Here is a 13,967-nt window from a genome sequence, read left to right as displayed (position 1 = left end):
GACAAGCATGTGGGATGGGATTATTGTAGGCATCTTTGGAGAATACAGCCTGCCACAGTGGTAGATTTGACTTCAGATGCAGCTAAAAGTCATCAAGAGTTAAATTCTTTTTTTAATATTCATTTATTTATTTTGCTGTGTCAGGTCTTGGGCTTCCCAGGTGTTGCCAGTGGTAAAGAACACACTTACCAACCCAGGAGACATGAGATACATGTTGGATCCCTGGGTCAGGAAAAACCAGAGGGAGAAAGGCATGGCAATACACTCCAGTATTCTTGCCTGGAGTGTCCCATGGACAGAGGAACCTGGCGGGCTACAGTCCATGGGGTCAGAAAGAGTCTGACGTGACTGAAGTGACTTAGCATACATGCATACATCAGATTTTTGTTGTGGCACGTGGCATACAGGATATTCGTTGTGGTGTGCGGGCTTTCTCTAGTTGTATGTGGGTTTAGTTGCCCTGTGGCATGTGGGATCTTAGTTCCCCGACTAGGGACTGAACCCTTTTGGGAGGTGGATTCCTAATCACAGGACCATAGGGAAGTCCCTAGACAGGTACATTCTTTCACTTAGTTTATGAGAAGGCAAATAGCCTGGTCATCTTATATCATGTTTTGTACATACAGCCATCACCAAAACCTACACTTTGCTTTGGGGGTTAATTTTGAGATGCTGAAAATAATCAGTAGATCCTACCTAGATGCTTTGAAGAAGTGTTTTCCAAAACTGTGTTCTGAGCACTAGTTCCTAGAGGAAAAAAAAAATCTTCTTCCTGGATATGAATAACTAATAAGTTATGTAGGTATTAGAATTTCCACAAAAGAAACTTGTTTGACATTATTTAACACAGTCACCAAAAAAACCTCTTTTCAAGGAGAACCTATTAATATCTCTTGGAACTAGTACATCGTGGTAATACTGCCCTGTGGCCTTGTCCCTAAAAGTATTGGGAAATAGCAACAAAAAAGTACTGTTGGTTTGTCATTTTGTCCTCCATGTTCATTTTTAACTTCTGATTAAACTGGTGCCAGCTGATCTGATTAGCTTGGGGGGATGGAGGACACCTGGGGCCATTTGAAAAAGACAGTACTATATCACAACTGTGTTACCTAGGTTTCAGGGCCACATGCACAAATGTGAAAAGCAATCTGGGGTATAGATTGTAAAAGAAATGCAGAGCTGGTAGAAACCTTAGTGATAATCTACTTTGATTCCTTTACCCAAAGGTGGAAACTGAGGCCTACCTCTGTTGGACGACTTCCCCAAGAAATGTTTGTCTGTGCCAAACCAGAACTGGAATACAAATGTACCTTCCTAGGGTAGTTTTTCCAAATATAAAAAGTGCAATTGTATGTCTTAGAGTAAGTCAGGATCCTGTAGCCCTTAAAAGCAAGAGTTTGGAATCAGATCTTAGGAGACTCTGCATTTATTAGTTGTATGATTTTAGACAACTTTACTAGTTCATTCACCTTCTCCAAGCCTGTTTTCTCTTCTAGAAATGGGACTGATATAGTACCCTAGCTGCCTTAAGTAGTAGTACTATATCAGTTCCATTTGTAGAGGAGAAAACAGGCTTGGAAACAGTGAGTGAATTAGTACTGAATGAAGGCTTATGCAAAAATAGATGGTTGATTGGTTTACTTGCCCTCTACTCAGTGTGGCTTTCTAGACTCAGCAATTAAATTGGTTTCAGATGCTGATGGATTCACCAACTCAGTTCGTCATTTAAAGCAGCTGTTTCCTTTTTACCCCTTCATAAATAATACAAAATGAGTAGTTGAGGGCAAAACCTCAAAGCACATTTGCAAATATTCTTAGAGACAAAACATAACACACCACTGATACCTCCCCATTGTGCATAGGAGTTGGAGGATCTAATGTTTGTCTTGAAAAAATTTGGATGTCATTGCAGCACTGTTTACAATAGGCAAGACATAGAAGCAACCTAAATGTCTACCAACAGATGAATGGATAAAGATGTGGTACATATATATAATGGAATATTACTCTGTCATAAAAAGAACAAAATAATGCCATTGCAGCAACATAGATGGACCTAGAGATTGTCATACTGAGTGAAGTAAGTCAGAGAAAGACAAATATCATACGCTATCACTTATATGTGGAATCCGAAAACTGATACAAATGAACTTACTTATAAAACAGAAACAGACTCACAAACTTAGAAAAAAACTTACAGTTACCAAAAGGAAAAGGTGGGGAGGGTGATAAATTAGGAGGTTGTTATTAATAGATACACACTAGTGTATCAGTTCAGTTCAGTCGCTCAGTCGTGTCCGACTCTTTGCGGCCCCATGAATCACAGCACGCCAGGCCTCCCTGTCCATCACCAACTCCCGGAGTTCACTCAGACTCACGTCCATCGAGTCAGTGATGCCATCCAGCCATGTCATCCTCTGTCGTCCCCTTCTCCTCCTGCCCCCAATCCCTCCCAGCAGCAGAGTCTTTTCCAATGAGTCAACTCTTCGCATGAGGTGGCCAAAGTACTGGAGTTTCAGCTTTAGCATCATTCCTTCCAAAGAAATCCCAGGGTTGATCTCCTTCAGAATGGACTGGTTGAATCTCCTTGCAGTCCAAGGGACTCTCAAGAGTCTTCTCCAACACCACAGTTCAAAAGCATCAATTCTTCAGCGCTCAGCTTTCTTCACAGTCCAACTCTCACATCCATACACGACCACTGGAAAAACCATAGCCTTGACTAGACGGACCTTTGTTGGCAAAGTAATGTCTCTGCTTTTGAATATGCTATCTAGGTTGGTCATAACTTTTCTTCCAAGGAGTAGGCGTCTTTTAATTTCATGGCTGCAGTCACCATCTGCAGTGATTTTGGAGCCCCCAAAAATAAAGTCTGACAGTTTCCACTGTTTCCCCATCTATTTCCCATGAACTGATGGGACCAGAAAATAGATAATCAACAAGGACCCACTGAATAGCACGAGGAACTGTACTCATTACTCTGTAATAAACTATATGTGAAAAGAATCTGAAAAAGAATAGATATACGTAACAGTTCAGTTGCTCAGTCATGTCTGACTCTGCGACCCCATGGACTGCAGCATGACAGGCTTCCCTGTCCATCATTATCAACTCCTGGAGATATATGTATAATTAAATCTCTTTGCTGTACACCTGAAACTAACATAACATTGTTAATCAACTACTCCAATATAAAATAAAAATTAAAAATTCTAAAAAAAAAACCCAAACAAAAACAAGCGAGAAAGAAAAATTCTGGGTATAGGGAGACCAACTAGGCAGACCTATTGCTAATGCTGGTAGAGCTGGGGCAAGAGTACAAAGGCCCAAACACCATGTGTGAAAATATTTAAGAGTTGCAGATAAAACTGATCGATTATTCATAAATTATGTTTTATCTTCCTATCTTGACAAATACACATTCACAACAACCTGAAGAGCCAGGTTGAATTTTAGATTCTCAGAAACTCATATCAAAATGTGGCATCACAGAACGAGCTGACCATGTCTCCCTGCCCCTGCTCCAGCACCCACCCCCTTTTCTTCGTCTGATACCATCCAACTCTGTGACCATCTCTCCCACACCCAAACTGCACGTCCACACCCCTTCAAATAGCTACCTCTAGATCCAGCTACCCCTTTAGATCAAGGGCTGTGCACACTGATTGCAACATTCACGGCGGGGGGACGGATGCCAGGAAAAAGCCTGCACAGGCTCTGGAAGCAGGCTTAAGACTATTTGGACAAGAAATTCCAGAATCTGGACAAGAGCATTCCATCAGTGGCCTAGAAGTGGGGGCTTGGGCTTGGTGTTGCTGAGGATCTCTCGGTTCTGTAGTAGCCTCTTTGTGCAGAAGGGCACAGTGGAGGAGGGCCAGGGCCAGGGCCCCTCTTGCCAGGGTCGAAGGATGGTACTGCAGTTAGAAGCCTCTTGTAGAAGTTGCAGTGGAGGGTCACAAGGCTGGGACCAAAGGGATGAAAAAGAGATAGTGATTGGGAAGATCGCACAGGGAAAATGATCAAGTTCTTAGAAACTACCAAGATATAGGAGAACGAAAAAGAAAAAAGACAACAGAAGATACTGAAGTTTCAATCCGGGGTTACCAGTAGAGCTGGGGGGAACCCTCTGATCTAGGAATCTCAGATTTTTGTTAGCATGTATGATTTTTTATAACTGAGCAAAACCCTTTCTCATATGTTTCAATGGAATTTTCAGCCATTCACATGTACTCGTAATACTGCAGAAATTTAAGCATTGCTCCAAGCATCAGGTATAAGAGTACTTTTGCTTAGAAATGTTTATGAACAGAAATATCTTAGGGCAATACACTTTAAGAAGATGTGTGATTTCTGTTTAAATATCATGTTACCTCAAGTTATACAAATTACTTCATTTTATAGCCTTTATGGCTTAGAATTTGATCATCTGCAAAACAGGGCTATTGAAATTGCTTTATTACTAATTTTTAAAGTCCACTGCCAGGGCATTTTACTAAGCCTGTATTCTCAAAAGTCTGAGACATGACTTTTCCTATTATAGATCAATCCGGCTGAATTATATGTGGGTTATATGTAAATGGCATATAATTATTCTGATTGGAATAGGGCCATGAGAACTAGCTAGCCAACATTCCAGTCATAAAAACAATGGTTATTTTTTTTTTCATTTCATCGCTTTTTATGAGACACTGCAATAATGGTTTGTGCCAGAAAACTCTGACAATGTAATTGAATTCTAGAGCTACTATTCTAAACTCACTTATAATATGAGAAACAAAAATGGGTCTTTCTTTAAAAGTAATCCATCAAATGTTTGCTTGAAAGATAAAAATATTCGGTGTTATGAAAGGTCTCATTGATAAATAATGATGATATTCCCACAGTGGTTTTTCCTCAAGGATAGGAAGATTAAAAAAAAATTTTTTTTTTTAATATTTATTTATTTGGCTGAGCCAGGTCTTGGTTGCAGCATGCATGATCTTTTCTAGCTGCAACATGGAAATTTTTAGTTGCATCATCTGGGATCTAGTTCCCTGACCACAGATGGAACTCAGATCCCCTGAGTTGCACGTACAGAGTCCTAGCCTCTGGACCACCAGGAAAGTCACAGGACTTTTAAAATGGTACACTCTTTCCTTGATACTGACATTGATAACTATGCAGGGAAACCACATAGATTTAAATGTATCTTAGAGGACTCCAAATAGCCTGGTGATCATGGTGTGCCCCGAATTAGACCCGGTAGGACACTAGAAGGAGAAGGAAATGGCAACCCACTCCAGTGTTCTTGCCTGGAGAATCCCAGGGACAGGGGAGCCTGGTGGGCTGCAGTCCATGGGGTCACACAGAGTCGGACATGACTGAAGTGACTTAGCAGCAGCAGCAGCAGCAGCAGGACACTGGAAGGGAGTAGAACAGGATATAACTTGGGAATGCCTAGGTCTTTATCTCTAGAGTTAGGTGACCTCCAGCCCACAGAATACATTTGACAAACCCCAGGTCCAAATGAGGAGGACAGGGGAAGGTGACGGCTAGGGGTGGAGGTGAGGGTGGGGGCAAGATTGCTAACATAATGTTATCAGAATAGATGCTAGTTCTTCATGCTGCACTGAGAGTCTAAGGGGAGAATTCTTTGCTAAGCACATCTTCTCAAGTTATTGACATCTTAGGGATGCCAGTCAAGCCCATGCCTCCTCCCTTCAGGTTCTGAGTCAGTTGAGAGATGGGCAGACCAACCTAGTGGGTGTAAAACCACACTTTTGCTCATGCTAAAGCTGGACTGGAGAACACAGCTTGCACCTGTGGGCTCGGCAGGCCCTTCAGCTGTACCTGTGGGTGAGGAGAGCTGCCTGCAGGAAAGGGAGTTTCTGCCCTCACTCTCCATCAGACTCAGGGAGACATCAGACTCCAGAAGACAGGCCCTCACCCTGCTCTGCTTGCCTCATGGAAATGAAGTCAAAGAGAAGAATGTGCAGGTAGGCTTCAGCCCGAAAAAACGAGCAAGCAGTGTGATCTTTACCCCCATCCTCCTGGTCATATCAGTCACTCTTTCCCAAAGGGCACGGCTGGGAGCAGCTTTCTCTCTTGCTTCCCAGAGAGAACAAAGTATGAGCAGAAGTTACGACTTGGGAGGTCAACGATGGGGCATGATAAGAAGGAGAGACACAGTCCCTTGGTTGGTTGTCACGTGACTCAGTTTTATCCCCGCAATAGAACATTCCAGGACAGTTGGGTCCTGAAAGTTCCATTTTTAAATGAACCCAAGTTTTAATCAGGACAGAGCCAGGTGATATTCACTCATTATTGTTCATGAGTGGGTGAGTAGGGGAAAGCATTTGTTGGAGCATTTGCAATGAAACTCTGAGATGGATCTTGAAAAAGAGCCAAGGAGTCCCACTTGAGAGCCCCACAGGACTTATTTGAGGGAAGAAAGTCACTTATATTTCTTTTCATTGGAAGCTGCCTCTCCCTTTTGAGGCCATCAGGGGAGAAAAGCCTGGAGTATGGATGGGGGGGCTGGAAGGGGAACCTGGTATATATATGCATTGGCAAGGTTGAGAGTTGAACAACTTTGAAAATTAGGTTCACCTTTCTTATCCTCAATCTGCTCTTCAGTCTGCTACTTATAATTCCCTCATCTTCCAGATGACCTTTCCAGCCTTCCAAACTTGTCCAAACAAGCATTCCTTCATTCCTTCAAGTGCAGCTCACAGGTAGACTGTAGGAGAAAAATAAATAAAATAATTAAAAGTGAAGTGTGAATCTTTGCCCTCCTTAGCCACCTTGGATGCATTTGGATTTTAAAGGAAAATGCTGGTTTATAGGTATAGATATCTCAGTGGTTTAAGTTGCAGGCAGAATCCTGAAGCTGTTTGCCTAGGAATTGGGGATGGAATTGTTCCCAGTGCTGAGTAGACAATACAGCCTTCTGTGAACACATGGGATGAGTAAGGACCAGGCACAGATTCAGCAGAGGTCAAGAAAGATGAACACAAAGAAATGACCATTGGTTGGCATCGAATGAGATCACTGGTAACTTAAAAGAGCTGGGGAACAGCAAGCAGTAGTAGTGATGATGAAAGATACTACAGATGGCATAAGTTCAGTTCAACCAGCGAGAGTCGGGGTACCAGTTATCTGCTAAGCCCTGGGCTAGATACAAACAAAGCCACAGGAAAAGGATACACTCACTTGGAAGAAGAGGATAATGCTTGATAAAATTAGTAGAATGAGCATTCTTTTTTTTTGGCCCACCATGCAACACGTGGGGGTCTTAGTTCACCAACCAGGAATGAACCCACACCCTCTACAGTGGAAGCTTGGAATTTTAACCACTGGACCCCCACGGAAGTCCCTAGAATGAGCATTTTAATTCTCTAGACTGGTAAATATACTTTGCTTTTTTCTAAGCAAATCCCTAGTCTTAAACAAAGGAAATTCCAATTTCTCCCTTTCCAACTGCAGGATTCGTGTTCTGTGGGGACGGTAAGGCCTGCCCTGGGTCAGTCTTCTTATCCACCCAATATGTGTTCTGTTTCTCCCACAGTAGTCCCTCTGCACAGCCAAGCAGGCACCTGATTGATGCCTCACATCCTTCACACGCTCTCCTCGCCTCTGCCCTGGCCATTCCCCCTACCGCCCCAAGGTATTCATGCCCCTTCGGAATCCTGCACATCCTTCCAGGCTGGCTCAGGTTTCCACACACTTCCTTCTCTGAGCAGGCTTCCCTTTGTACCAGGACCCCTCCTTTCTCTGAACTCCAGGTATTGTATTAATAATCATAGTGGCAATAATCACAGCAATAATAATAAAGCCCTATGTTAGAATAGTGGGGGCTTCCCTGAATGGCTCAATGGGAAAGAATCTGCCTGCCAATCTGGGAGATGCAGGTTCAATCTCTGATCCCGGAAGATCCCCTGGAGAAGGAAATGAATACCCATTCCAGTATTCTAGCCTGGAAAATCTCATGGACAGATTAGCCTGGAGGGCTACAGTCCATGGGATTGCCAAAGAGTCGGACACGACTTAGCAACTAAACAATGACAATAGAATAGTGCTAAGAATTTTTCAGAGTGCTGACACATACTGTGTTATGTTTGTGCATCCCAGGATCACTCAAAAGATAGGGATTGATATTCAGTTCAGTTCAGTTCAGTCGCTCAGTCATGTCCGACTCTTTGCGACCCCATGAATCGCAGCACGCCAGACCTCTCTGTCCATCACCAACTCCTGGAGTTCACCCAGACTCACGTCCATCAAGTCAGTGATGCCATCCAGCCATCTCATCCTCTGCCGGCCTCTTCTCCTCCTGCCCCCAATCCCTCCCAGCAGCAGAGTCTTTTCCAATGAGTCAACTCTTCGCATGAGGTGGCCAAAGTACTGGAGTTTCAGCTTTAGCATCATTCCTTCCAAAGAAATCCCAGGGCTGATCTTCAAAATGGACTGGTTGGATCTCCTTGCAGTCCAAGGGACTCTCAAGAGTCTTCTCCAACACCACAGTTCAAAAGCATGAATTCTTCGGCGCTCAGCCTTCTTCACAGTCCAACTCTCACATCCGTACATGACCACAGGAAAAACCATAGCCTTGACTAGACGGACCTTTGTTGGCAAAGTAATGTCTCTGCTTTTGAATATGCTATCTAGGTTGGTCATAACTTTCCTTCCAAGGAATAAGCGTCTTTTGATTTCATGGCTGCAGTCAGCATGTGCAGTGATTTTGGAGCCCAAAAAAATAAAGTTTGACACTGTTTCCCCATCTATTTCCCATGAAGTGATAGGACCGGATGCCATGATCTTAGTTTTCTGAATGTTGAGCTTTAAGCCAACTTTTTCACTCTCCTCTTTCACTTTCATCAAGAGGCTTTTTAGTTCCTCTTCACTTTCTGCCATAAGGGTGTCATCTGCGTATCTGAGGTGATTGATATTTCTCCCAGAAATCTTGATTCCAGCTTGTGCTTCTTCCAGCCCAGCGTTTCTCATGATGTACTCTGCATATAAGTTAAAGAAGCAGGGTGACAACATACAGCCTTGACGTACTCCTTTTCCTATTTGGAACCAGTCTGTTGTTCCATGTCCAGTTCTAACTGTTGCTTCCTGACCTGCATACAAATTTCTCAAGAGGCCGGTCAGGTGGTCTGGTATTCCCATCTCTTTCAGAATTTTCCACAGTTTATTGTGATCCACACACTAGGGACTGATATTACACCTATCTAAAAACAAAACAAAAATCAACAAGGAAACTGAAGTCCAGGAAAAGTAAATGCTTCTTCCCAAACCACATATTCCAGGATGCCTTGTAGTATCTGCCATTTTGGTTCCTCTGATTTAATTTATGATTTCTGATTAAAGGTTACGTCTGTTTTCACATTCTTTCCTGTTGCTAGTCTTGCCTCTCTAATAAGATAATGCTTTTCTTCAGGGCAGGAAAGATCTCATACATTTTTGTATTGTCTCAACATATCATACTGAGAATCATATTGAGTGCACAATTTTGGCTTAGAAAATGCTGCATTGATGATGTGAATGTGCTTATATCTCACACATTGTGTGATGTGGACATCGGAATTCACTGGAAGGTACTGTGGCCCTGTGATTCCATTTGACCCTACTTGGGGTTTTGGAGATCACAGGGCACATATAGACCACATATAGGAGGAGCTCTCTGAGACGGTAGTTACCGTGAGCAATCTAAAAGGCCTTCAGTATTGGTATAAAGCTGGGAAGGATTGAACCATCTTTGTTTAATGTGTCACCTCCAGAGCTCCTACATTATTGAGTGTACTTGGAAACATGCATCCTGCCCTCATCTGATTTGAAATTCTTTGCCTTCTTCTCTCCCATTGATAGTAGTATCTGATGAAAACTCTAATTTGAAAAGATAAATACACCCCAATGTTCATTGCAGCACTATTTACAATAACCAAGACATGGAAGCTACATAAGTGTCTATTGACAGAGGAATGGGTAAAGAATATGTTGTACCTATATACAGTGGAATATTACGAGCCATGAAAAATAGTGAAATAATACCACTTGCAGCAGCATGGATGGACTAGAGATTGGCTAAGTGAAGTAAGTCAGACAAAGAAAGACAGATATATGATATCACTTATATATGGAATCTAAAAAAATGATACAAATGAACTTATTTACAAAACAGAAATAGACTCATGGACATAGAAAACAAACTTATGGTTACCAAAGGGGAAAGTTGGGGGTGTGGGGAGGGATAAATTAGGAGTTTGGGCTTAACAAACACATACCACTATATAAGAAATAGATGAATAACATGGAGCTACTTACTGAACATCACAGGGGTTATAAAATACAGTCAATATTTTGTAACAACCTATATGAAAAAAATTCTTAAAAAGAATATATATATATACATGTATTTGAGGAGAAGGGGGCTACAGAGTATGAGATGGTTGGATGGCATCATGGAATCAATGGACATGAGTTTGAGCAAACTTTGGGAGATAGTGAATGACAGGGAAGCCTGACATGCTGCAGTCAGTGGGGTCACAGAGAGTCAGACATGACTGAGTGACTGAACAACAACAGCTGAATATCTTGTAATAACCTATAATGGAAAATAATCAAGAATATTATTTTATATTGTATATTTATATAATTAATATGTATAAATATCTGAATCACTTTGCTGTACACCTGAAGCTAACCCAGCACTGTAAATCAACTATACTTCAATAAAAAAAGAGTAGTATCTGACCTGTATGAGGTTCAGTGAGATCCCTGATTCCATGACTGACAGTGATCATGCTGGCAAAAAAAACGAGTCAGGAAGATGAGTAACTATGCTGATGGCTTAGGTTTTTTTAGAGGCAAACGGGGAAGCACGAGTTGGCTCGCTCTCTCTCTCTCCCAGGGCTTTGAGGAGGAAGCATGGTCTATGGGTTACTTCTCTGGCTCTGTGGTTGACCCCTGAGGGAGAAGAAAGAGAGGAGACCTGCATAAGTTCCAAACCAGATTCCTGGAAGGTGAAGCTACTGAAAATGGTTGCAGTTGACATGGTCAGGGAAATTTGGGTTTTACTTCAGGGATGGACCAACCCCATATCCCAGGAGTGATGAAGCCACCGGTTGATATATCTATGGGCATGTTGCCATACAGCTTTATGTCCTACACTTAGGGTGTGCAATCTCAAAATATAATGATATTGGCAGATTTGCTTAAATTTACATCTGAAAATATAGTGGAACATTGCAGTTTCAAATACTTGGAACAAATCCTACTAACTATTGATTACCGTATAAAATGTTAATTTAAAACAGCATTCAAATTCAAGTATGGAAGCAAGCCAGTAAGATTTTTGAGGCAAAAAATATCAATGCCTTTTGGTTTCTGGAGCATTCTCATGGATAACTTTTAATAAACATGTAACACCTATTTCATCTCAAAGTAATGACATCAAATGTTCCAGAGAAATTTGACCTTCTCCTGAGGGAAATTGATCAAACTATGAAAATATAACAAACATCCTGAAACAAAGATAAGAGCAAAGGAAATGAAAAGAATATTTATTAAAAGTATTATTTCCTTTTCCAGAATTTTGACCTTCTGATTTAGCAGACTAAGAAGTCCTAGAATAGGCTATAAAATAAAAACAAATAATAGTTTTTAAATCTGAGTAAAAAAATATTTTTTATACTGTTAAAGTATAAAATCTTACTAGTGAGCCAAGACTGGCAACAGGAAATAATTTGAAAATAGTGCAAGATAACATTTAATCAGAGACTAAATTTAGAGAGACCAAAATAATAGATATAATGCTGGTACGTAGTTGGAGCAAATACTCAAATGGCAAATACTCATGTAGTGTTAATTGTATGCCAGGCACTGTTCTAAGTGATTTAAATATATTAATGAATTCAACTCTCATAACAACCCAGTAAGATAGACTTTATTATACTCATTTTATAGATGAGGAAACTGTGGCACAGATCAGTTAAGTAATTTCCCCAAGGTCACACAGCCAGTCAGTGACAACGTTGAGGATCTGACCCCAGGCAATCTAGTCCCAAAGTTTGTGATATTAACCACATGGCTTCTCATACTTCTTCTACTATTAGTATTAACAATAATTTAAAATTGTTATTTCCTATGTTAATACCTGAAGTAAAGCTTTGGGGGTTAAGTAAAATACAGGCACGCATGTTACTGGCCTTTGCTTTATAAGAAGCTACAACCAGAATATCCCATCTCCCAGATTATAATGGACACACTGCATAAGCAGCTTACTTACACAAAGCCTCAAGGCGTTTGTGGGTCCACAGCCTAGGAAGTTGCATTGGTTGCTCTTCAGGAATCTTGATCACATAGGTTGCTCTTATTTGTGCCTTCGAGACATGATCCACCATCCCAGGCACAAACACCCACTCCATAAACAACCATCTTAAAGACTGGCCAATGACCTAAGGATTGGCTTCACCTGAGACCTTCAGCCAACATAATGGTGACTGGACAAGTCAGACTCTCTGCCTTGGCGATAATGTAGTAAGGCAGAGAGGAGATGCTGAAGGAGCGAACTGGTGTTGGCTTAGAGAGAGACACAGAAAGCAGCAAAGAGGAGGCAGAAGGCACAGAAAATATGAGTCAGCAGGAGCCACGAGGTGGGCAGGGGGAGTAGGGCAGTCGGTCTGCTGTGCAGGAGAAGGGAAGAGACAAGAGAAGAGCAGGCACTACTTGGAGGAACTGTCACAAACACGGCCACGATGGAGATTGCAGTTGAGCCCTGAATTGATACTGGTCACCAGGGCCACATGGTATCTTGAAATGACGTGAGTGACATTTTTATGAAGCCACCAATGCAATTATGGAAATGGTTCCTTGTCCCCTTTAAGTTTCCAGGTATCCTTATATTTCAATCCCACTCACAGAGGTGTTTTGATGATACTTTTGCATCCTGCAACCTGAAAGGACCTAACAAGCCCAGGGATTCCAGCCCTGGCTTCTCCTTGTTTCCCTTCCTTCCAAATGCCATTACCAACTCCTGCCACCTCTGTCCTCAGATCCCTTCTTTCTGCACCTTCCTCTTGATGGAAGAAGCTTTAATCCTATCAGCACAGATGCTGTGAACTGGCAGAGCTGGCTTTAAAAACGCAGAAATATAATATTCCAATTTATTTAAAATTTGTTCTGTTGAAGATTTTTAATGGAGTTTGGACTCATTTGTTTAAAAAAAAAAAAGAAAACCACAACCTGTAAATCAGGCCCATCTGCATGCTCAGTCATCAGTCGTGTCTGACTCCTTTGCGACCCTGTGGATTGTAGCCTGCTAGGCTCCTCTGTCCATGGGATTTTCCATGCAAGAGTATTGGAGTAGATTGCCATTTCCTTCTCCAGATGATATTCCTGACCCAGGGGTTGAACCTACGTCTCCTGCATTTGCAGGTGGATTTTTTACCACTGAGCCACCTGGGAAACCCTTCTGACTAGTATGCTATAAATATTACCACTGATTGAAATCAGAGAACGTGGAAACTTCCTAGCCAAATTTCAACAAAAATGCTTGCATCATGGGTATGTCAGATTGAAATAATAATAATTATCATGATGTATAAGCACCCTTCTTCCTTTGGGTCTGCTTTACTTTGGTGAGATGTCTTTCATCAGCTATGACAGCCATTGAAACCCAATGTCAAAATGTACCTGTCTTCTGTAAGTCACCGTTTCAAAACTAATGAATCATAGCCCATATCATTGCTCAGCAGAAATTATTCATTTTGTTTTTAGAAAAAAAATATTAAAAATAATTTAAAATGCTTATTTAACTAATCTCCTTTAAATTATTTTGAGTATATGCTTTATAATGAGCATATTAGTAGAGAGTACAAATGTTCTATATGGGGTACAAGCTTAAAATATTTTAATGTGATTTTAAAAAATACCCTGGCCTAAAGGATAAAGTGCTAGGTCTTCAAGACTTTTCTCCAATCACCCTCCCCTTG

General features: G+C 41.5%; 1 long non-coding RNA gene across 1 annotated transcript; it reads right to left on the bottom strand.

Annotated features, from left to right (window-relative positions):
* Nucleotides 1-6,220: 6,220 nt before the first annotated feature.
* On the bottom strand, nucleotides 6,221-12,371 carry LOC129621452 (uncharacterized). The gene is made up of 3 exons (XR_008699374.1): nucleotides 12,263-12,371; nucleotides 10,730-10,941; nucleotides 6,221-6,715 (listed from the first exon to the last, which is right to left on the bottom strand). It is a non-coding gene; the product is annotated as an uncharacterized LOC129621452 (long non-coding RNA).
* Between the last annotated feature and the right edge of the window lie 1,596 nt (nucleotides 12,372-13,967).

Source organism: Bubalus kerabau, chromosome 10, assembly GCF_029407905.1.
Source record: "Bubalus kerabau isolate K-KA32 ecotype Philippines breed swamp buffalo chromosome 10, PCC_UOA_SB_1v2, whole genome shotgun sequence".
Lineage (NCBI taxonomy): Eukaryota > Metazoa > Chordata > Mammalia > Artiodactyla > Bovidae > Bubalus > Bubalus kerabau.
Note: the sequence above shows the minus strand (reverse complement) of the source record. Positions and strands in the feature narration are given on the sequence as shown.